Consider the following 22,534-nt stretch of genomic DNA (forward strand, 5'->3'; position numbering starts at 1 on the left):
TGTAACCGGAACTATAGATGGGTGCTTGTGGGTGACTAGTAGTGTAGATTACATCCTGTAGTTGATTACTATATGGTTTATTTGGTGGAAGATTATATGTTCAGATCTAATATGCTATTTAATACCCCTCCGATCTTGAGCATGATTATAATTTGTGAGTAGTTACTTTTTTTCTTGAGGTCACAGGAGAAATCATGTTGCAAGTAATCATGTGAACTTGATATGTGTTCGATATTTTGATAGTATGTATGTTGTGATTCCCTTAGTGGTGTCATATGAACGTCGACTACATGACACTTCACCATATTTGGGCCTAAGGGAATGCATTGTGGAGTAGCAATTAGATGATGGGTTGCGAGAGTGACAGAAGCTTAAACCCCAGTTTATGCGCTATTCCGTAAGGGACCGATTGGATCCAAAAGTTTAATGCTATGGTTAGAATTTACTCTTAATACTTTTCTCGTAGTTGCGGATGCTTGCAGGAGGGTTAATCATAAGTAGGAGGTTTGTTCAATTAAGAACATCACCTAAGCACCGGTCCACCCACATATCAAATTATCAAAGTACCAAACATGAATTAAACCAACATGATGAAAGTGACTAGATGAAAATCCCGTGTACCCTCAAGAACGCTTTGCTTATCATAAGAGACTTTTTTGGCCTGTCCTTTGCCTCAAAAGGATTGGTCTACCTTGCTGCACTTTTGGTACTACTATATTTACTTGCTTATTACAAATTATCTTGCTATCAAACTACTCTGCTACTTACAATTTCAGCACTTGCAGACATTACCTTGCTGAAAACCACTTGTCATCCTTTTGCTCCTCGTTGGGTTCGACACTGTTACTTATCGAAAAGAGCTACAATTGATCCCCTATACTTGTGGGTCATCAAGGCTATTTTCTGGTGCCATTGCCGGGGAGTGAAGCGCCTTTGGTAAGTGGAATTTGGTAAGGAAACATTTATATAGTGTGCTGAAATTTATTGTCACTTGTTACTATGGAAACCAATCCTTTGAGGGGTTTGTTCGGGGTATCTTCACCTCGACCGGAACCACAATTGTCTACCCCTCAACCTACTGCACCTACTGAAAATATTGAAAATGAAATTCCTTCAGGTATGATAGAACAACTGCTAGCTAATCCCTATGCAGGAGATGGAACCGAACATCCTGATATGCACTTGATATATGTAGAACAAATTTGTGGATTGTTCAAGCTTGCAGGTTTACCCGGAGATGAAGTTATGAAGAAGGTTTTCCCTTTATCTTTGAAGGGAAAAGCATTGGCATGGTATAGGCTATGCGATGATATTTGATCTTGGAATTGGAATTGATTGAAATTGGAGTTCCACCAAAAAATATATCTTATGCATCTAGTTCATCATGATCGGAATTATATATATAATTTTTGGCCTCGTGAAGGAGAAAGTATCGCTCTAGCTTGGGGGAGGCTTAAGTCAATGTTATATTCATGCCCCAATCATGAGCTCTCAAGAGAAATTATTATCCAGAACTTTTATGCTCGGTTTTCTCGTAATGATCAAACCATGCTTGGTACTTCTTGTGATGGTTCTTTTATGAAGAAGACTATTGAATTCCGGTGGGATCGTTTGGAAAGAACTAAACACAACTCTGAAGATTGGGAACTCGACAAAGGTAAAGAGTCAGGTATTAAACTTAAGTACGATTGTGTTAAATCTTTTATGGATGCCAATGCTTTTCAAAAGTTTAGCACTAAATATGGACTTGACTCTGAGATAGTAGCCTCCTTTTGTGAATCATTTGCTACTCATGTTGATCTCCCTAAAGAGAATTGGTTTAAATATCACCCACCTATTAAGGAAGGAATTAAAGAACCGGTACCGGTTAAAGAAGAAACTATACTTTACAATGTTGATCGAGTTGTTCCTTCTACTTATATTGAGAAACCACCTTTCCTGTTAGGATAAAGGAACATGCTAAAGTTTCAACTGTGGTCAACAAAAGCTATATTAGAACACCTAAACCTGATGAAAAAAATTAAAGTAGAACCTAGTATTGCTATGGCTAAAGATCTCTTGGAAGAAGATATGGATGGGCATGTTATTTACTTTTGTGAAGAAGCTGCTAGAATTGCCAAAACTGATAAAAAGGATAAACATAGACCTGTTGTTGGCATGCCCGTCATCTCAGTTAAAATAAGATATCACTATTATCATGGTTTATGTGACATAGGTGCTAGTGTGAGTGCTATTCCTTACACCTTATATCAAGAAATTATGAATGACATAGCACCCGCAGAAATAGAACACATAGATGTTACTATTAAACTTGGCAATAGAGACACTATATCACCAATTGGGATTGTTAGATATGTTGAAGTCTTGTGTGGGAAAACAAAATACCCTACTGATTTTCTTGTTCTTGGTTCCCCACAAGATGACTTTTGTCCCATTATCTTTGGTAGACCTTTCTTGAACACCGTTAATGCTGATAAACAAACTGTCGGTGTTAGTTTTGGTGATGAGTCTCATGAGTTTAATTTTTCCAAGTTTAGTAGAAAGCTTCATGAAAAAGAATTGCCTAGTAAGGATGAATTAATTGGTCTTGCTTCTATTGCTGTACCACCTACTGATCCTTTGGAACAATACTTGCTAGACCATGAAAATGATTTTCATATGCATGAGAGAAATGAAATAGATAAGATTTTCTTTGAACAACGCCCTCTGCTTAAACACAATTTGCCTATTGAAACTCTAGGAGGTCCTCCTCCACCTAAAGGTGATCCTGTGTTTGAATTAAAACAACTTCCAGACACTTTGAAATATGCTTATCTTGATGAAAAGAAGATATATCCTGTTATTATCAGTGCTAACCTTTCAGAACGTGAAGAAGAAAGATTATTGTAAGTTCTAAGGAAGCACCGAGCTGCTATTGGATATACTATTGATGATTTAAAGGGCATTAGTTCCACTCTATGTCAGCACTGAATTAATATGGAACCTGATGCTAAACCCGTTGTTGATCACCAACGTTGGTTAAACCCGAAGATGAAAGAAGTGGTAAGAATGGAAATATTAAAACTTCTAAAAGCAGGTATAATCTATCCTATAGCTGATAGTAGATGGGTTAGTCATGTTCATTGTGTCCCTAAGAAAGGAGGTATAACTATTGTTCCTAATGATAAGAATGAACTTATTCCACAAAGAATTGTTACAGGTTATAGAATGGTAATTGATTTTAGAAAATTAAACAAAGCAATTAGAAAAGATCATTACCCTCTGCCTTTTATTGATCAAATGCTTGAAAGATTATCTAAGCACACACATTTTTGCTTCCTTGATGGATATTCTGGGTTTTCACAAATACCTATTTCTCAACCTGATCAAGAAAAGACCACTTTTACTTGTCCTTTTGGAACCTATGCTTATAGACGTATGCCTTTTGGTTTATGCAATGCACTTGCTACCTTTCAAAGATGTATGACTGCTATATTCTCTGACTTTTGTGAAAAGATTGTTGAGGTTTTCATGGATGACTTCTCTGTTTATGGGAAGTATTTTTGATGATTGTTTAAGCAATCTTGATCGATTTTTGCAGAGATGTGAACAAACAAATCTTGTCTTGAATTGGGAGAAGTGCCACTTTATGGTTAATGAAGGCATTGTCTTGGGTCATAAAATTTCTTAAAGAGGGATTGAAGTGGACAAAGCTAAGGTTAATGCAATTGAGAAAATGCCATGTTCTAAGGATATAAAAGGTATTCGTAGTTTCTTAGGTCATGTTGGTTTCCATAGGAGATTTATCAAAGACTTTTCTAAAATTTCTAGGCCTCTTACGAATCTTTTGCAAAAGGATATTCCTTTTGTTTTTCATGATGACTGTTTAGAGGCCTTTCAAACACTCAGGAAAGCCTTAATTTTTGCACCTATTGTTCAACCACCTGATTGGGACTTGCCTTTTGAAATTATGTGTGATGCTAGTGATTATGTTGTTGGTGCTGTTCTAGGACAAAGAGTTGATAAGAAACTGAATGTTATTCATTATGCTAGTAAAACTCTAGACAGTGCTCAAAGAAATTATGCTACTACTGAAAAATAATTCTTAGTAGTGGTGTTTGCTTGTGATAAATTTAGACCTTATATTGTTGATTCCGAAGTAAATGTTCACACAGACCATGCTGCTATTAAATATCTTATGGAAAAGAAAGATGTTAAACCTAGACTTATTCGATGGGTTCTCTTGTTACAAGAATTTGATTTACATATCATTGATAGAAAAGGAGCTGAGAACTTCATAGGTGATAATTTATCTAGGCTTGAAAATGTGCCTAATGACCCACTACCTATTGATGATAGTTTTCTCGATGAGTAGTTAGCTGCAATAAATGTTGCTCATAGTACTCCTTGGTATGCTGACTATGCTAATCACATTGTTGCTAAATATTTACCACCTAGCTTTACATATCAACAAAAGAAAAAAAATTCTTCTATGGTTTAAGACATTACTTTTGGGATGACCCACATCTTTATAAAGGAGTAGATGGTATTATTAGACGTTGTGTACCTGAGCATGAACAGGGACAAATCCTACGGAAATGTCACTCTGAAGCTTATGGAGGGCATCATGCTGGGGATATAACTACTCACAAGGTATTGCAATCTGGATTTTATTGGCGTACTCTCTTCAAGGATGCCCGTAAGTTCGTCTTATCTTGTGATGAATGTGAAAGAATAGGTAATATCGGTAAGCGTCAAGAAATGCCTGTGAATTATTCACTTGTTGTTGAACCATTTGATGTTTGAGGATTTGATTATATGGGACCTTTTCCTTCCTCTAATGGTTATACACATATTTTGGTTGTTGTTCATTATGTTACTAAATGGGTAGAAGCTATTCCAACCAGTAGTGCTGATCACAACACCTCTATTAAAATGCTTAAGGAAGTTATTTCCCCAAGGTTTGGAGTCCCTAGATATTTAATGACTGATGGTGATTCACACTTCATTCATGGTGCTTTCTATAAAATGCTTGCCAAGTATGATCTTAACCATAGAATTGCATCACCTTATCATCCTCGGTCTAGTGGTCAAGTTGAACTTAGCAATAGAGAAATAAAATTAATTTTTCACAAGACTGTCAATAGGTCCAGGAAGAATTGGTCTAAGAAATTAGATGATGCACTTTGGGCTTATAGAACAACATATAAAAATCCTATGGGTATGTCTCCGTATAAAATGGTTTGTGGAAAAGCTTGTCATTTGCCTCTTGAGTTAGAACATAAAGCATATTGGGCCATCAAAGAGATCAATTACGATTTCAAGCTTGCTGGTGAAAAGAGGTTATTTGATATTAGCTCATTAGATGAATGGAGAGCCCAAGCTTATGAAAATGCAAAATTATTCAAAGAAAAAGTTAAAAGATGGCATGACAAAAGAATTCAAAAGCGTGAGTTTAAAGTCGGAGAATATGTTCTTTTGTACAACTCCCATTTCAGATTCTTGGTAGGAAAACTCCTCTCAAAATGGGAAGGCCCCCATGTTATCGAGGAGGTTTATCGGTCTGGAGCCATCAAAATAAATAATTTTGAAGGTACTAACCCGAAGGTTGTCAATGGACAACGAATAAAGCATTATATCTCAGGTACCACTACTGCAGGATGCTACTAACGTGACACTACGATCAGAGACCCTTCGAGAAACTATGTGCGATGCAATAATCGCAAATGGTGCTGTATGAAAACCGTCAAAAATGTATAAAACGTTTGCAATGAAGGATGCATCAAGCATGGTTCAGGTTTTAGTTGCGTGTGCTATGAAGGGCATATGGTTCAGTTCAATTAACTGTTTGCGATGAGGAGGAACAAAAGAAACGGGCAGCCAGATGAAGGTGTGTGTGATACATAGCATACGGTTCACTCGGATGAACTGTTTGTGATTAGGCAACACAAAAGAAACGGTCAGCCAGATCAAGGTGTGTGTGATTGAGGGCATATGTTTCAGAAGGATTAACTATTTGTGATTAGGCAACAGAACAGAAACGGGTCAGCCAGATCAAAGTGTCTGCGATTGATGGCATACAGTTCACATGGATGAACTGTTTGCGATTAGCCACAACAAACTGAAACAGTTAGATAGATCAATGTGTGTGCGTTAGACGGGCACACACATTCTAATTTAAAGAACCGTGCGTGATGGTGCTGACATTGCCTATTGCGGTGCACCCTATGGTGCAAACGCCACGTACGCGGCCGAGAAGGCGTACGTGCCTACGTTACGCCTTCCAGGAATAGTGCTGCACTTATAACCGTCAGTAAATTTTGAGCATGCGTCCCGTCACATTCCAAATTGCAAACCTGTTCACACCGATCAAAACCTAAACGGTTTCCCACTTAGGAGCGTATTACTACGCGGTTATAAATACTACTACTCCAAGATGACTGCTCATTCCTCCTCAACTCCTCATCCACAAAAAGTCAAAAACAAACAAGTCATTCATCATCATTACCTTGCGTCCTCCATGGCTAGCGTGAGTTCTGGGTCGAGAGATTGCCACCAGGGAGAGGCGAGCCTGGAAGTGGGAGCACAAGAGATGTCCCGCCTCACCGTGAAAGCAGCCAACATGTCCCGCCGCACGGTCGTAGCAGCAGAGAGGTCCCGCCACGCCGCCAAAGTAGCACGGAGGACCCGTCGCGCCACCGATGCAGCAGACTGGTCCGGCCGCACCGCGGAAGCAGAAGAGATGTACCGCCGTGCCGCGAATGCAGCAGAGATGTCCTCCCACACCGCGGAGGCCTGGGAAATTACCTCGCGGGCAGGCGAGGACTCTTATAGGCGTATGCGTGCCCTCGTCCTCGGGTAGACGGATCAGATCTCCAGGTGGGTGAGGTTGCAGGATGACCTGCAAGCCTCGTTTGAACAGTCTACTAACGTCACCCGGTCACTAAATGAGAGCAATGCGAAGCTTCGGGCCGAGCGCGACCTGCTGAGGGCGAAGTTCGTCGGAAGTGCGGAGCAGCAGGAGCAGACCACTGCCTTGTTGAAGAGGACTGGCATCATCGTCAAGAAACTTATGGACGATAATGCCATGCTGCGCATCGAGCGCAAAAGGCTGGTGGAGGAATCCGCGGATCCTCTCAACCAGCATCTTGAGGACAAGAAAGAGCTCATCGCCGCCCGCCGTGGAGACTAGTTCATGTTGTGGCTTCCTTCTTCTTTTGCCCTTGTGTATGTCGGGCGTTGCTGCATGTGGCTTTTTTAATTATGTTTATAAATATGTAAGACAATTATTATCCAATGTCATCGTCCTTATATTCATCATGCTTGCTATAAGTCGCAGTCGATGTTATATAGGTCCGTCGGATCTTACATCAAGATCTGTGGAAAACTTTCTTTTCAGATTTTCATTTTTCTCTCTTAAATCTCAGTCTAGTGAGACATATAGCCATGCCGTAGAACAGGTGCTCGGGCGCCATTAATGGAGACATTGGGAGGGAGATGTGCGGCGGGTAGCAGTCAAAAGGGCTCTCCTCCCGATGAGAATGCGCAGGGGTCTGATTGCACGCCTCCCGTACTCAAATAGCTACCCCGCACGGCACCTCCTAGCCAATAAAAAAAGGGGACGCGTGGCCGCACGTAATTGATAAGTCGAACGCCCACGGTTTCAATAATACTTGTGTTTCCGATTTGTAATGTGACAACACTTGTTCCAAAATGACTTTGTTGATTGTTAATGTGTGCGCCTTCACAGATCGGACAAAAAAATTACCACAGCATGTTGGTGCCATGTCATGAGACCATGCCTAGTTTCATGATTTTTAGGCGTGTTTTGGAATTACAGGAATTAAAAAACCAAGTTTCTCAATCTTTCCGGCCGAGCCACGACGCCCAGATGACTGAATTTCACTCCCATCTCTTGCATGGGACCTAGAAATTCACCCAAGGACACACATGTGATTTTTCAAACAACTTTGGTGCACCGGAGCATGTGCTTGTAGGTCAAATTTGAATTATGCACATTAAATGCCTAGAAACTCAATTAATGTATAAAAAGGCCAAACAAACTCGGAATAATTCCAAAATTTAGCACGGCACTTCAATTTGGTCTAATCTGGCTATGTAAAAAAATTAAGGCGGGAGAAGCCAGTGTGCATATGTCGTTTCACACACGGAGGTGACACGTTCCCTCTCGGAACCACTAGCCTTCTTAAGGAAAGCTCCGGTTTGCAAGAAGCTTACACTGAAGCTTGTTCCAATTCGGGCAAAAAAATTACCGCAGCATGTTGGTGCCATGTCATGACACCATGCCAAGTTTCATGATTTTCACGCGTGTTTTGGAATTACAGGAATTAAAAAACCAAGTTTCTCAATCTTTTTGGCCGAGCCATGACGCCCAGATGTTTGAATTTTAGTCCCATCTCTTGCATGGGACCTAGAAATTCACCCAAGGACACACATGTGATTTTTCAAACAACTTTGGTGCACTGGAGCCTGTGCTTGTAGTTCAATATTGAATTATGCACATTAAATGCCCAGAAACTCAATTAATGTATAAAAAAGGCCAAACGAACCTAGAATAATTCCAAAATTTAGCACGGTACTTCTATTTGGTCTAATCTGGGTGTGCAAAAAAAATTAAGGCGGGAGAAGGCAATGTGCGTATGTCGTTTTGCACACGGAGGTGACACGTTCCCTCTCGGAATCACGAGCCTTCTTGAGGGAAGCTCCGGTTTGCAAGAAGCCTACACCAAAGCTTGTCCCAATTCGGCCAAAAAATTACCACAGCATGTTGGTGCCATGTCATGAGACCATGCCAAGTTTCATGATTTTCAGGCGTGTTTTGGAATTACAAGAATTAAAAAACCAAGTTTCTCACTCTTTTCGGCCGAGCCACGATGCCCAGATGTTTGAATTTCACTCCCATCTCTTGCATGGGACCTAGAAATTCACCCAAGGACACACATGTGATTTTTCAAACAACTTTGGTGCACTGGAGCACGTGCTTGTAGTTCAAATTTGAATTATACACACTAAATGCGCAGAAACTCAATTAATGTATAAAAAGGCCATATGAACACGGAATAATTCCAAAATTTAGTACGATACTTATATTTGGTCTAATCTGCTTGTGTAAAAAATATTAAGGTGGGAGAAGGCAGTGTACGCATGTCGTTTCGCACACGGAGGTGACACGTTCCCTCTCAGAACCAGGAGCCTTCTTGAGGGAAGCTCCGGTTTGCAAGAAGCTTACACCAAAGCTTGTCCCAATTCGGCCAAAAAATTTACTGCAGCATGTTGGTGCCATGTCATAACACCATGCCAAGTTTCATGATTTTCAGCCGTGTTTTGGATTTACAGGAATTAAAAAACCAAGTTTCTCAATCATTCCGGCCGAGCCACGACACCCAGATGTTTGAATTTTATTCTCATTTCTTGCATGGGACCTATAAATTCACCCAAAGACACACATGTGATTTTTCAGCAAACTTTAGACACATGTGCTTGTAGTTCAAATTTGAATTATGCACATTAAATGCCCAGAAACTCAATCAATGCATAAAAATGCCAAACGAACCCGGAATAATTCCAAATTTAAACACGACACTCATGTACTGGTTGCATGTTCACTGTACGTAAATGTTCTAGCAATTCAAACACCGTCCTTTCCCTCCGTAACACCATTTTTTCTTTCAAAACATAATGAATAAAATCAGGTATACCACAAACAGTTTACTAGAAAGAATTGTGTGGGATGTGATATAAAATATCTTGGCGCACCATCTTGTCTGACTTACGCAGGAAGCTTCGCCGTCTACAGTCCATCGCCCCTGCTTGAACCACACTTGCATGCCAGTTTCTCGCGGCACCGAGCGGAATTTTTTTGCCACCGCGGAAATATCTATCTCCCCGCCCCCTCCCTCCTACCAAAAGCCACATTTCCACTGTTCCTCCTTGCTTTCCAAGTTCAAACCTTCACTGCTGCTTACTGGCAGCCCAGCCTCCTCGCCGGCGACCCTTCTTCTTGCAGCGCTGCCTCCTCGCCGGCTACCCTTCTTCTTGCAGCGCCGCCTCCTCGCCGATGACCCTTCTTCTCGCAGCGCGGCCTCCTCGCTGACGACCCTTCTTCTTGCTGCGCGGCCTCCTTGCCGCCGACCCTTCTTCTTGCTGCGCGGCCTCTTCGATATGGCCAGGTAATCCACACCCCACCCACACCATCCTCCTCCTTTCCCGCCCACATGCCCCGACTAACGGTGCGACACCTTCCACCGAAATCACTGCCTCCTCCTCCAATTAAGCGCCGCCCACAGCCATTTTACACACAGTATAACATGGAGCCGAGTAGCATGCAGCCGCACGCGCGAACGAGGTCTCTATGGCTGACATGCGTGTCGATCGCCAGATCTTGGAGGAGCACCTCGTCTTCAAGGCCACCATCGACACCGCCGCACGGTTGTCTACTTTTAAATACAGTTCGTGATGTTTTCTCGAGGCCACCGCTAGTGCCTTCTAGTGATTTGTCCCTTCTAATTTTAATATGCAATCTGATGTTCAGTTAACAGTTTGGTCCTCTAAAATGTAATGTTCAGTTAACACTTTGGTCCAACAATTGCTACATTTTGTAGTACTGTTCTCAAGCATTCTTTGTTTTGTTAACTATCTTATCTTCTAGTACATCTTTCTATTCTGCAATGTCGTGCTCAGCTAACTATTTTAGTTCATTTGGCCTGCTGTCCATTTAACTGTTCGGTTCAGTTCTGCAATTTGATTTTCATTTGCTGTGGGTACAATTTTGTATTGTTATGCATGTGACACCAATCGAATTTGGTTGTACTCAATACATATTCTAGTGATAGTATGGCAACTCTCAGTTAACCTGATCAAGATCTTCCTTATGTGTGTTGCAGGGAAACAATGGGAGACACCGCGGTTTACCATCGAGGTATGTTCAAGCAGGGTCCTTTGGCTAATAGCACATTATTGTGCAGTTGCAGGAATCATTCTAATATTTAGGTTTCTTACAATTTGGTCTTGCACATGTAGGTCCTTCTGTCAGAGGCTTGGACCCACTGTTCGACCCATTTTGCATATGGGGACATGAGATGTCCATGAATATCAATCAAGTCAAGAAACTCAGAAAGATTGTTAGGATGAAGAAACTTGCGACGAATAACAACAATATCTTTGTTTGCACAATGAAGAAGACATCTGTCAACTATAGGATGTTACCAACTCATTTACCTTGTTTTTACCCCTTGCGCCATTTCAAAATTAACAATAGCAATTTATTCATAGCTTTGTTTTAAGTACTTCTCAGAGCAGTTCACTGATGATTACCTCTCAAACCACCTGCATGGTCAAGAGGCGAGGAAGGTATTCATTCAACACCCACGGTACAATATTGAAGTCTTGCTGAAGAGGACAAAGGTTGGGCGGGCAATTATCCATAGCCACTGGCCTAAAGTTGCAAGGACATTCAACATCACTGAAGGCTCAATATTTGCCTTTTGCTTATGCAGTTTCCTAGATGAGATTCATCTGTCTATTTATCGTGTATGATGCTACTTTCCGAAGGTTTTTGATGCTGCATGTGAAACTTGGTGCTGTTGTGTAATGGCGTAACTAAATGTCGAAGCTATCTGATGTAATTCGATTATGAAATCCTGGTTGCTTTTATACGGATATGAAATATCTGGCGTGTTTTATAAGAAATATCAGTCTGATTAGTACATGGATTATCAATAATAGGCTAATTACCCTGCTTATTGGGGTTTTCTATCGCAAACGGTTACTCAGAGCACCATGGGCGATGAACTCAAACAACCCGCATGGTTTCTAGAAAGTAGGCGTGTTCGATCAACTAACAATCACACATGGCTTCCGCAGCGAACTGTTTGCGTTAGGCCACCTTGCAAATGTTTCCACACAAAGGACTGTGTGGGATGTACATACCTACGGAAATGATTTTCTGGGATTCACCGTGTGGGATGTACATACCTACGGAAATGATTTCTGGGATTCACCGTGTGGGATGTACATACCTACGGAAATGATTTCTGGGATTCACCGTGTGGGATGTACATACCTACGGAAATGATTAGATTTCGATGCCTCGCCCGATCGCACATGGCCCCAGCGTGGGTCCCAGGAGGGCCTATCCCCGACGATTTCTGGGTCGTGTGGGAAGGACACCCTATCTCACACACTCACTTGGCGACGGTTCCAAATGTCGTCGCGGAAAGGGGTTTTAAACCGTTTGTTTAGGACGTCGTTGTACCAGTGTACGGCCATTAATGTTGAAAGTAATATTACCCAAATTTTGACACCGGAAGAACACATAAAAGAGTCCTTCCGGAACACTCCAGAATCATGAAAATAAGGAGGTATGTGACACGGTAAGTAAACAGACTCCGAAAAATCTGAAAAAAATATTTTTTATCAGTTTTAGAATATTTAGAAAATTAGGAAATAAAGAAACTTCCAGGAAGCGTCCCCTGGTGGGCACAAGACACAAGGACATGCCAGGCCCACCTGGGACACCTTCTGGACTATGTTTTTCTTCCGTTTGCTTGTCCCCCAAGATAAAAAATCTATATATACTCCCCGAACCTGTTGATCACTGTATCGCGGAGAAATCCTCTGTTTTCTTTTCTTGCTGTTTTTGGTCAGATTTGTCGAGCCAGCCATCATGTCTTCCTCACCCTCCAAGAATGGATAAGAATATGCAGAGGTATTTCACGAGGATCTAAGGAGAGAGGAAGCTGAAGAAGTTACTATGGAGGAAGAGGAGGAAAATCCTTTTGGGGTTCACTCTCCGACTTCCGAGAGAGGGACATTGGCTAGCATCTTCACTCATCCGAATCCTCATCAAGCTATGATACCGTCAAATAATCAAGAGAGCCTCGAAGTGCAAGAAGAAACCCCACCAAGAAGGCCTTTACATAGGTTACATCGTAACAATTTTTGCAATTTGATTCATAACTATGGGTTCGAGAATACTCCTGGTAGGCACATACCGTCCAATTGGGACATATCTCAACCAAGAGGAAACATTGCAGGAATAAACCCTCGTGGCTCAGAAAGTAAACACATAATGATAGAAGTGAAGAAAAACCGTGAGCTAATTCAGCAGGCCCTTCGGGAGATCCAAGGCTTAAAGGATTTGCTCATGGTTATATTGGAAACTACCACTTCATCACGACCACCATCGTCTTCTTCACCACCAAAGGAGAACTGAGTATCTGGTAGGCACTCCCCTTGGCTTTCGCCAAGCTTGGGGGAGGTGCCCCAGTATAGTATCATCCCACTATCTTTTTGCCTTTACTTATTTTAGTTTGATCTTTTGCTTTAGATGAATAAAAGTTAGTTCGATCCTTTCTTCTTTGAGGGTTTGCTTAGTGATCTATCCCTGTAATCGTGTGCGAGATATATACTAATGTTTAGTTTGAGTTTTTGCTTTCTTTACTTTCATGTTTCAAATAAAAGAAAAAGAGAAAGGAAATAAATGAAAGAAAGAAAGGAAATAAATCAAAAAGATCATGTACTAATCTTATGGTAGGTGATGACACCACATAAGGAGAAGTATTAGTAGAAAATTTTATGAGAGATTGACAAACATAGCATTAGTCAATGATGCAACTCATGAAAGAATTAATAAGGGAAGAGAAGATTCACATATAAATATACTATCCTAGAAATCTTTTGTGATTTTGAGCCCTCATCAAAATATTATATGCCAAAATTATTGATGTTGGACAAGGAAGAAAACTTAATGGTTTATGTTTGTTTACATTAACATAGAAGTCATATTGCCATAGATCCTTTAACATGTGGTTCTTGCCCCCTATCTTTGCTAGCCAAAAATTCCGCACTAAGTAGAGATACTACTTGTGCATCCAAAAAAGCCTTAAACTCAAATCTTATTTCCAAGAGTCCACCATACCTACCTAAGGATTGAGCAAGATCCCTCAAGTAAGTTGTCACCAGTGCAAAAAGGCAATAAAAATTGCTTCTAAAAGTGTGAGATCATTTAGTGTAAGAGAAAATTGAGCGTTGCACGAACTTGTGAAGGTGAAGAATAAAAGCGATAGACTGCATAATAAAGGTCAATATCACAAGGGGCAATGCAACGTGACGTTCTTTTGTACTAAGGGTTTGAGCATACAAACAAATAAGCGCATGGCAACCTCTGCTTCCCTCTGCGAAGGGCCTATCTTTTACTTTTATGTATTTACTTTTATGCAAAGAGTCAAAGTTTTCCTTATATTCCTTTTTATTTTTCTCCTTCGGCAAGCATCATGTGGTGAGGAAAGATCTAGGCACATATGTCCAGTTGAATATAGATAGCATGAGTTGTTATTGTTGACATCACCCTTGACGTGAATATGTTGGGAGGAGAAACTATAAGCCCCTATCTTTCTATGTGTACGGTTGAAATGTTTTGCTCATGTGTACGCGGTGAGTGCTAGAAATCATAGAATACTATATGATGGTTGAGTATGTGGACTTGCCTAAAGGCTCCGATATGTGACCCTTCCTGAAAAGTGATGAATTGTAGTTGCAAAGTTGACTGAAAACATAGTTTGTTAGTTTTTAATAGAGTTTTTGCTTTATACTTCATTTGTGTGATGAATTGTCACTTATTCATGAGAAGTCTATGATAAAAGTCATATGATAAAAGTCTTATGTTTGAATTGTTGCTATTATAATAATGTACATGATGCTTCTATGTCCGTATTTTGTTTTTATAGACACCTCTCTTTCTCTCTCTCTAAGCATGTGGACATGTTTTTCGATTTCGGTTTTCGCTTGAGGACAAGCGAGGTCTAAGCTTGGGGGAGTTGATACGTCCATTTTGCATCATGTTTTCTTACTGTTATTTAAGATGTTTTTATCCATAATAATGCTTTTGGCGTAATTCTAATGCCTTTTCTCTCATAATATGCAAGGTTTACACAAAGAAGGAGAATTCCGGTAGCTGGAAATTTGGACCTGGAAAAGCTACGCCAGGCCACCTATTCTGCACAACTCCAAACAAGATGAAACTTCACGGAGATTGTTTATGGAATATTTGAGGAATATTGGAGAAAATAACTACCAGAGGGGCCCACCAGGTGGGCACAACCCACCGGGCGTGCCAGGGAGCCCAGGCCCGCCCTAGTGGCATGTGCTCACCCAGGCCCACCTCTGGTTCCCATCTTCTGGTATATAAGTCATTTTGACCTAGAAAAAATAAGGATAGGACTTTCGGGACAGAGTGCCGCCGTCTCGAGGTGGAACTTGGGCAGGAGCACTTTTGCCCTCTGACGGAGCGATTCCACCGGGGGAACTTCCCTCCTGGAGGGGGAAATCATCGTCATCATAATCACCAACAACTCTCCCATCTTGGGGAGGGCAATCTCCGTCAACATCTTCAAAAACACCATCACATCTCAAACCCTAGTTCATCTCTTGTGTTCAATCTTGTTACCGGAACTATAGATTGGTGCTTGAGGGTGAGTAGTAGTGTTGATTACATCATGTAGTTGATTACTATATGGTTTATTTGGTGGAAGATTATATGTTTAGATCCAATATGCTATTTAATACCCCTCAGATCTTGAGCATGATTATCATTTCTGAGTAGTTACTTTTGTTCTTGAGGTCACGGGAGAAATCATGTTGCAAGTAATCATGTGAACTTGATATGTGTTCGATATTTTGATAGTATGTATGTTGTGATTCCCTTAGTGGTGTCATGTGAACGTCGACTACATGACACTTCACCATATTTGGGCCTAAGGGAATGCATTGTGGAGTAGCAATTATATGATGGGTTGCGAGAGTGACACAAGCTTAAACCCCAGTTTATGCGCTATTTCGTAAGGGACCGATTGGATCCAAAAGCTTAATGCTATGGTTAGAATTTATTCTAAATACTTCTCTCGTAGTTGCGGATGCTTGTGGGAGGGTTAATCATAAATAGGAGGTTTGTTCAAGTAAGAATAGCACCTAAGCATTGGTCCACCCACATATCAAATTATCAAAGTACCGAACACGAATTAAACCAACATGATGAAAGTGACTAGATGAAAATCCCGTGTACCCTCAACAACGCTTTGCTTATCATAAGAGACCGTTTTGGCCTGTCCTTTGCCTCAAAAGGATTGGGATACCTTGCTGCCATTTTGGTACTACTATCGTGACTTGAGGAAGCTCTGCATCGAGCGCGAGCTGGAGGTGGAGGAATCTGTGGCTGCTGTCAAGCAAAGTCATGAGGATTTGTAGGAGCTGGAGGAACTCATCGCCTGGCGATCCATTGGGGAGTAGAGACAGTAGGGACCCAGATCGTTGTCTGTGGTTTCTTTCTTCTCTTGCCCCTGTGTCTTTCAGGCATTGCCACATCTCGCATTTTAGATTATCCGGAATATGTAAGACAATTATTTTCTGCACCATTGTAAATTTGTCGTCATATTATCTGATGCTATTGTAATTTGTCATTGTATTATCCATTGCCGCATGTGGCATTTTAAATTATCCGGAATACGAGTTAAAAACAAGCTAAAATCACGTTCTCAACGAGGCACAAACAAAGCAAATGCTAACGCTGAGCAGGGCCATGGGAATCACAAGAAACACCCTCCGTTCAAGTGCTTTAACTGCATGTTAAATAGCGGCTTGGCTGCCATTAATGGAGAAGTTGTGAGCGAGGCAGGTCGCTGGTGGATGGAGGTCAAAGATCTCGCTTCCCAGTGAGCATGCGTGGCGGACTGCTCGCACGTGTCCCGTCAAGCCTGCGCGATGGACAGGTCGCACACGTCCTGTCAAGTCTTCACGGTGGACAGGTCGTACGCATCCCGTCGAACTTGTGCGGTGGCCAACTGCTCGCACACATCCCATTGATCCTGCACGGCGGACTTCTCACACTTGTCCGTCTAATCAAATAGCTGCACGCACTCCACCGAGTATGGTTAAATTTTGGCACAAAATACAAAGAGGACCAATGAACCATGACCGAGGTAGTACTCTCCAAGAAAACGGGGGACACATGGCCACGCTTAAATGGTTACAGGAACACACACGGTACAAATAATACAACCATTTGCGTCAGTAACGTGTCAGCTATTTGTTTCAAAAGGACCACATTGGCTATTAATGTGTGGGCCTTGTCTCAAATTGGACGATTTTTTTACCACAACATATATGTGTCGTGTCATGAAACCATGCCAACGTTCATGATTTTTGGGTGAGTTTTGGTTTATGGGGATTTAAAAACCAAGATTCTCAATATTTCAGGCCGAGCCAAGACGCCGAGACATTTGTAATTCACTCCTATTCCTTGAATGGGACTTAAACATGAACCCAAGGACACATGTACGATTTTTAAACCCATTTTGGTGCAGTGGAGCATGTGCTTGTAGTTCAAATTTTAATTATGGACGTTAAATGCCGAGAAAACTCAATTAATATATAGAAAGGCTAAACGAACCCTGAATAATTTCAAATTTCAGCACGAATCTCCTGTTATTCGATGTTGCCCGCAGAAAAAAAATACAAAGCGAGAAGAGGCAGCGATTATCATTTTGCCCACAAGGGGGCACGTTCCCTACCGGAACCACCACCAGGCTTCTTGCGAGAAAGTCCAGTTTGTAAGAGACTTGTAATAAAGCTTGCCCCAAATTGGATGATTTTTTACCATGACATATATGTGCCATGTTGTGACACCATGCCAAGTTTCATGATTTTCTAGCTAGTTTTGGATTTACAGGGATTTAAAAACTAAGATTCCCAATGTTTGAGGCCGTTCCAGGACGTCGAGCGGGTTGTAATTCATTCCCATTCCTTGAATGGGACTTAAATATGCACCCATGGACACATGTACGCTTTTTCTAGCCATTTTGGTGCACTAGAGCATGTATTTGTAGTTCAGATTTGAATTATGGACATTAAATGCCTAAAAACTCAATTAATGCATAAAAAGGCCAAACAAACCCTGAATAATTTTAGATTTCGACACGAATTTCTGTTGTTCCATGTTGCCGTAGAAAAAAAATACAAGGTGAGAAGAGGCATCGATTCTCGTTTCCCCGACAAGGGGGACACGTTCCCTATTGGAACCACGAGGGTTCTTGCGAGAAGCTCCGGTTTGTAAGAGGGTTGTAAGAAAGCTTGCCCCAAATTGGACATTTTTTTACCGCGACATATATGTCCCATGTCGTGACACCATGCCAAGTTTCATGATTTTCTAGTGAGTTTTGGATTTACGGGGATTTAAAAACGTAGATTCCCAATGTTTGAGGCCGAGCTAGGGCGCCGAGATGGTCGTAATTCATTCTGATTCCTTGTGTGGGACCTAAAGATGCACCCAACGGCACATGTATGATTTTTCTAGCCATTTTGGTGCACTGGAGCATGTATTTGTAGTTCAGATTTGAATTATGGACATTAAATGCCTAGAAAACCCAATTGATGTATAAAAAAGGCCAAACGAACCCTGGATAATTTAAAATTTCAGCACGAATCTCCTGTTATTCCATGTTGCTTGTTGATTGCTTGTATCTGCGTTGGTATTTCCCCAAAGAGAGGAGAGGATGATGTAGCACAGCAATGGTAAGTATTTCCCTCAGTTATGAAACCAAGGTTATCAATCTGGTAGGAGAATCAAGCAACACTATGTAACAGTACTTTCACACAAGTAACAAATACTTGCAACCCAACGCGCACGAGGGGTTGTCAATCCCTCCTCGGTATTGAGAGAGATTAAATTATATGAGAATGGATAAATAGATCTAGCAAAAACAAAAAATCAAATAAAAAATAAAAATTGCAACAAGGTATTTTTGGGTTTTTGGAATAATAGATTTGAAAACAATATGATAGGAAATAGACCCGGGGGCCGTAGATTTCACTAGCGGCTTCTCTCGAGAAAATAGCATATGGTGGGTAAACAAATTACTGTTGGGCAATTGATAGAAGAGCAAATAATTATGATGATATCCAAGGCAATGATCATGTATATAGGCATCACATCCAAGATTAGTAGACCAAAATGATTCTACATCTACTACTATTACTGCACACATCGACCGCTATCCAGCATGCACCTAGTGTAATAAGTTCATGGAGAAACAGAGTAATGCAATAAGAACAACGACATGATGTAGACAAGATCTATTCATGTAGCAATAGACCGCATCTTTTTATCCTTAATGGAAACGATACATGCGTGTCACTTCTCCTTCTGTCACTGAGATTGAGCACCACAAGATCGAACCATCACAAATCACCTCTTCCCATTGCAAGAAAAATCAATCTAGTTAGCCAAACCAAACCAAAGTTTTGGAGAAGAAATACGAGGCTATAATAATCATGCATATAAGAGATCAAAGAAGCCTCAAATAATATTCATAGATAGAACTGATCATAAACTCACAATTCATCGGATCACAATAAACACACCGCAAAAAGTCATTACATCGAATAGATCTCCAAGAACATCGAGGAGAACATTGTATTGAGAATCAAAAAGAGAGAAGAAGCCATATAGCTACTGCCTATGGACCCGTAGGTCTATGCTAAACTACTCACGCATCATCGGAGGAGCACCAATGAGGATGAAGAACCCCTCCGTGATCGTGTTCCCCTCTCGCAAGGTGCCGGAATAGGGCTCTAGTTTGGATCTCGTGGTTCTCGAACTTGCGGCAGCTGGAACTATGTTTCATCGACTACCCTAGGGTTTCTGGAATATTTGGGTATTTATAGAGCTGAGAGGCGGTGGAAAGGACACCCGTGGGCCCCACTACCCGTCAGGGCACGCCAGCGGCCTCTGGCACGCCCATGTGGGTAATGGGCCCCACGGGCCTTCCCTCCTGCACTTCCTTGGCTCCCAAGTTGTCTTATGGGCTGAACAAAATCTCCAAAAAGTTTCGCTGTGTTTGGACTCCATTTGATATGGATATTCCGCGAAGTAAAAAACAAGCACAAAACAGCAACTGGCATTAGGCACTATGTCAATAGGTTAGTTCCAAAAAATGATATAAAGTTGCATTAAAATGAAGATAAAACATCCAAGAATGGTAATATAACAACATGGAACAATAAAAAATTATAGATACGTTGGGGACGTATCACCTTTAGAAAAAAATACAAGGTGAGAAGAGGCAGCGATTATCGTTTCGCCCACAAGGGGGACACGTTCCCTATCGGAACCACGAGGGTTCTTGTGAGAAGCTCCGGTTTGTAAGAGGGTTGTAATAAAGCTTTCGCCGAATTGGACAATTTTTTTTACCATGACATATATATGCCATGTTGTGACATGATGCCAAGTTTCCTGATTTTTTGGTGAGTTTTGGATTGGCGGGTATTTACGACCCAAGATTCCCAATGTTTGAGGTCGAGCCAGGACGCCGAGACGGTTGTAATTCATTCCCATTCCTTACATGGGACGTAAACATGAACCCAAGGACACATGTATGATTTTTCTAGCCATTTTGGTGCACCTGAGCATGTATTTGTAGTTCAGATTTGAATTATGGACATTAACTGCCTAGAAAACTCAATTAGTGTATAAAAAAGTCCAAACGAACCCCGAATAATTTCACATTTTAGCATGAATCTCCTGTTGTTCCATGTTTCCTGTAGAAAAAAAATACAAGGTGAGAAGGGGCAGCAATTATTCGCCCACATGGGGGATACGTTTACCTATTGGAACCACGAGGCTTCTTAAGAGAAGCTCCGTTTGTATGAGGCTTGTAATAAAACTTGCCCCAAATAGGACAATTTTTTACCACGACAAATATGTGCTATGTCGTGACACCATGCCAAGTTTCATGATTTTCGGTGAGTTTTGGGTTTACAGGTATTTAAAAACCGAGATTCTCAATGTTTGAGGCTGAGCGAGGAAGCCTAGACGGTTGTAATTCATTCTCGTTCTTTGAATGGGACCTAAACATGCATCCAAGGACACATGTATGATTTTTTTAGCCATTTTGGTGCACTGGAGCATGTATATTTAGTTCAAATTTGAATTATGCATGTTAAATTAATGCTTAGAAAACTCAATTATAATGTATAACAAGTCCAAACGAACTTTGAATATTTAAAGCAGTTCTGGTCAACCGTCTGGCACCCGTGGGTAAACACTGTCCGCATGCGTCATGCTAGCTCACGCTTCCATCTTTACTAAGTTTTCCATATTAATGGTGTTATATATCAAAACACGCTACTGTTTCCCACCACTCCCCCAATCGGTTTCCCGCCTCTTCTCCCATCGGTTTCCTGCTGCCAGTTTCAGTGGTCATAGAAGGCTAGGCGGCGACACACCAACCATGTAAAGATTGCACATAGTTTCTAAAAGCACAAACATGTCTGGTAGTAGGGGGTAGGTCCCACACGATGACCAGCATGAAACGCCTTAAAGGCAAGGGTGTAAATCTTATCGGCAAGGGGCAACTTCCCATCCATTAGCCAAGTCGAATAGAACACATAAGTTAAGCGTCTGGGGCTGGAGGAGTCTAAGGATGGGTGACCCGGTGGGAAGTCGCATATCTCAAGCTTCATTTAAGCGCCATGATATGGTGATTACAGACATGTAATATCCAAATGTGTCTGTAGTGACCTATCATGACAAGTATATAAACCTTGGGATCCTTGTTTTGGTAATTTGTAGAATGATGTTTTTTCTCGTTATTTCTTGATTTCAAAAAATGGAGAATGACCGATCTGTGGGCCCACACAACCTATCCCTTTGACTCAATGTATGAGAATGGTTTGACCATGACGGGTTCCTCATCTAACCCTTTGACCCAACATACGAGAAGGGTTTGACCATGACGGTTTCCTCTTTCTTTGTGTGCCATGTTAGACCAAATTAAGTTTGAGCACATGTGTTCGATGATACCCCGCCTCGAAGTTGGGGAACTGCATCGTAGATCTTGAACCTGGCTTGGGGTATGGTGTTCGGTTTGTAATGTAGTTGGTGCCCCATTGAAGTTGTGCATTGGGGATTTTTACTCATCACACACCACCCATACATATTTTTGGGTGTATGTAGGGTATAGGGGGTCTCTTCTGGTCTGCCCCGTCTCCCTTGTGCGGTTTTAGATGACACGCATATTTGTGGGCTCCCTAGGGTCCACATATATCGTCCCTTTGACCGATAATGAGGGGTTTGGCCATGAATGGATTCCTCCTAGCTCTTTGTGCCATGCTAGACCAAATTAAGTTTGAACACATGCGTTGGGTGATACCCCCCTGCCTCAAAGTTGGGGAACTGGCATCGTAAGTCTTGAACCTAGCTTGGGGGTACGATGTTCGGTTTGTAATGCAGTTGGTTCCCCATCGAAGTAATGCATTCGGATTTGGACACATAACACACCACCGATACATATTTTTGGGCCGCATGCAGGGCATAGGGGGGGTCTCTTCTGATCGACCCCGTCTCCCTTGTGTGGTTTTAGATGACAAACATATCTGTGGACTCCCTAGGGTCTATATATATCATCCCTTTGACTGATAACAAGGGGGTTTGGACATGAATGGACTTCTCCTAGTTTGTGTTAGGGTGGGTCACGGTGACATA

The sequence above is a fragment of the Triticum dicoccoides genome, chromosome 5A (assembly GCF_002162155.2).
Source record: "Triticum dicoccoides isolate Atlit2015 ecotype Zavitan chromosome 5A, WEW_v2.0, whole genome shotgun sequence".
NCBI classification, from domain to species: Eukaryota; Viridiplantae; Streptophyta; class Magnoliopsida; order Poales; family Poaceae; genus Triticum; species Triticum dicoccoides.